Source organism: Schistocerca gregaria, chromosome 2 (assembly GCF_023897955.1).
Source record: "Schistocerca gregaria isolate iqSchGreg1 chromosome 2, iqSchGreg1.2, whole genome shotgun sequence".
In the NCBI taxonomy this organism is placed as follows: Eukaryota; Metazoa; Arthropoda; class Insecta; order Orthoptera; family Acrididae; genus Schistocerca; species Schistocerca gregaria.
The window spans coordinates 12633391-12637272 of NC_064921.1; the positions used below are offsets into that span (position 1 = coordinate 12633391).

The 3882-nt window shown below is 38.3% G+C and overlaps 1 non-coding gene across 1 annotated transcript; it reads right to left on the reverse strand.

Moving 5' to 3' along the window:
* Positions 1-2183: 2183 nt before the first annotated feature.
* Positions 2184-2258, reverse strand: Trnas-cga (transfer RNA serine (anticodon CGA)). Its single transcript has one exon. It is a non-coding gene; the product is annotated as a tRNA-Ser (tRNA).
* Positions 2259-3882: the final 1624 nt, after the last annotated feature.

The following is a 3882-nucleotide window of genomic DNA, read 5'->3' on the forward strand; positions in this document are numbered from 1 at the left end:
ATCTTAGTGAAAGAACCCATCAACATTTTCTGATGCTGGTACATTAGATGTTAGGAGCACAAATGAGAGACATCTTTATGCAGCTGATACCAATAATGGTAACAGTGAGCACACAATGCATGCATTTAGTCAGCCTTTCCCATCTTTGTGCTTTTTGTTGTTAGTGACATTACATGTGATCTAAGACAAGTTGATATGCCTAGAACCCAAAGGATACAGTCTGCTTTTTCACAATTTTTATGGAGTACACTACCTCATTCTCACATAATGTGGACACATTCTTTTAGATAGTCAACCTATGAATATTATGTTGACACAAAGCATTAATAGATTTTAATTTAAAATGGCTAAATGGGCAAAATAAGAACAATGGTGCTTACAATAAGTGGTTTCAATGGCAAGTGGCAAAAATTCCTTTAAAAGTAAATTTATTTTCCCTATGAAACCTAGCCACAAAAAATTTAAAATATTAGGTTGGAGCTCAAGTAGCTAGGGTTTTTTTTGCATGTTGGTATTCTGGTTGCTATTGGTTTATTTATAAATTGTCATTTTGTATTTTAGTTCGCAGTAGCTATTCGATTTTCATATTGTCATTCTGTCATTTCGCATGAATGTGGTTAACTTGTTCCAATTCCCAATAACGTAGGCAAGTTTTTCTAAGAAGCTCAACTATGAAGAGTGATTGTTGTATACTTAAATACATTTATCTCAAGATGACAATTTCAATATGTGCCATGTTAATGGAATCAAGGAATTGTGAGTTAAATATTACTACTTACATATTGTGCTAATTTGTAATGTTTGCTGGTCTTTAAAGTGGAGTACTTTTAAATGTTAATTTGGTACTTAAAAATTTGTCTTCTTTCCCTTTGACCACATTTCCTTCGCAATCTACCACATTCCACATTTTAAAACCATCTAAACATTTTCAACCAATCATTTGTATTTACGATAACACTGCCAATTTTCAGTATGATGTATGTACTACATAATTAACATCCAGTGTTAAGTCAAAGTATACAATTTTAAAAAACTGTTTTAATGAAATACTGTAGCACATCATCAATGAAGAAATAATGTCAAAGGAAATGATGAAAAATAATTTACCACATAAGAAAATATTGAAGTTGCAAATTTAAAGTGTAATTATGCTACGGAAGAAAGCTAAAAACTCACCTGCCAATAGCTGTGCCATTGGTAACTTCTGCGGAACCTGCAAAAAAAATTTACAAAGATGAATAACTTTACATCAACTGAATTTGAGTGTAAGTCAGACACCTTGAAACATGGCAGTGCTATGTCATCTCACTGCACATGCCCACCTCAGCATTAATAAGTTGGTAAACTGAAATGATGGAGATAGGAATCAGGTGCAGTGACAAGTAGGTAGATGTGAAATTTTATTAAAGTGAGATTGACAAAAAGTGAATAATGATCCAAGTGAAGAAACACCAATTTTTTTAATTATAAAATTACATACTGTCTCAGTTAGGGGGTAGGAGAAATTATGTCATGTATAATACTAACAGTGTTCTATAAGATTACAGGTTACTGATCACAAACAGGTCCCAAAATGTTGAGCCATGGTAGTTTGTAGTTCCATGTGGCAGAAATCCGGAATCATACGCCATGTAGTATAGCAAAGTTGTGGCAGCTTACAACTTTAAATTCATTGGTGACTCACTTTCTTGTGTATTGGCAGTGTGATGTTGATAGGATGCCGTAGAGGTCACAAAACCAGTGGGAATGCTGACTGAAGCACTTTGAACTTCTTGCAACTGTTGTAATGACATATTCCTACAAAACTGGAGGACACTGGCCTCAACAATACACTATGATTTTATGAGATTTGTCAATTTACGGGTGTACTAACCTGTCCCGCAACATTGCTGCATTAGAATAATTTATCATCAGAGTTAATATCTCAGAATCCAACACAGTAATAGCTGCACCAGAGGTTAGGTCAAGGAAATTTAACATGTTGAAGATGTGCCCACGGATACTTAAGATGCAGGACCAGCAAGCACGTTTTCAATTTTATTCAGTCACACAACCCTGTTGGGCAGCTTATTACTTGTGCAGGTAGATTGTTCAAGGTACATTGTTGGTTAGGTCTTGGATAGACATTTTCTCTCTATGTGAATCTACATAATTTGCGAAACTTCCTGGCAGATTAAAACTGTGTGCCCAACCGAGACTCGAACTCGGGACCTTTGCCTTTCGCGGGCAAGTGCTCTACCAACTGAGCTATCGAAGCATGACTCACGTCCGGTACTCACAGCTTTACTTCTGCCAGTATCCGTCTCCTACCTTCCAAATTTTACAGAAGCTCTTCTGCAAACCTTGCAGAACTAGCACTCCTGAAAGAAAGGATACTGCGGAGAGCACTTGCCCGCGAAAGGCAAAGGTCCTGAGTTCGAGTCTTGGTCGGGCACACAGTTTTAATCTGCCAGGAAGTTTCATATCAGCACACACTCCGCTGCAGAGTGAAAATCTCATTCTGGAAACATCCCCCAGGCTGTGGCTAAGCCATGTCTCCGCCGTATCATTTCTTTCAGAAGTGATAGTTCTGCATGGTTCGCAGAAGAGCTTCTGTAAAGTTTGGAAGGTAGGAGACGGATACTGGCAGAAGTAAAGCTGTGAGTACCGGACGTGAGTCGTGCTTCAGTAGCTCAGTTGGTAAAGCACTTGCCCGCGAAAGGCAAAGGTCCCGAGTTCGAGTCTCGGTCGGGCACACAGTTTTAATCTGCCAGGAAGTTTCATATCAGCGCACACTCCGCTGCAGAGTGAAAATCTCATTCTGGATACATAATTTGTGTTGATTAGCACATGGTCAGTTAGCCCAAAACTACAGTCAATAACTACTGCAGTTCACATGGCTACAGCAGACTGCAAACGTGATTGAAATATGGCACTGTAGACATCCAAATAGCTATCACTGGCATTCTCCTGTAAAAAATGTGTCCGACACTACTGGCAACAGTGTATGAACCTCACTGACTTGTAGCTGTACACACAGAACAAGTGAGTCTGGTGTGTTTCATAGTGAACAAATTGTCGAAAGCCACTTCACACTGTGGAAAGTGTTAAGGTGCTATGCGGAAATGTATGTCTAATTTACAAAGAAGGTAGTCTAGCTGTCTTGAAGTGGACTGCGTAACATTGGTATCAATGACATATGGCATCATAAAGCAAAAATACTATGACAGCTTATCACATATTCATAGCAACACTGCAGAGAGGAACAGTGACTGAGTGAAGAAACAACATACTCACATGGGAGTTCCAACACATCCAAAATGTTATATCCAGCAACTAAAGGAACCATATTTCAATGTGGATATGCAGCGTAACCAGCAAAACTATCATAAATAAGTGTGGCAATCCTTACAGGTACTGCTGTTACAACTTTTGCAAGAATCTAATAAAACATTTATACTAAATCCAACTGCAATATTAATTTGGATTCTGTGACAGGCAAATGGTGAGTCTCACATCACATGGAGAGGAAAGGAAATGTTGAAACTGAAGGCTTCAAAATAATCAATAAGAGTACAGTTTGATAGAACTGTACTCCATTTTTGGTGCAGTCGAGCATTTAATTGGGAAACTGTCAGAGCAGTGGCTGTGGACAATTTTTAAGCTTCTTTGTATTTTGGCCAGGTGTATCTCTGTAGTCACTGCTGTCTGAGATAGAAGCTGACATTATGATAGCAGAAACACAATGTGACTAAAGTGAACATGTTCAATAAAGAGGCAAATTAGGGTCCCAATGGCATTCACAACAGGGTGTGGAGGATGGATGGTATGTATTACATAATGCAGAGTCCGCAGTTGCAATTTTTCTCCATTATAGGTAGAATGATGTCTGGAAACAGATCA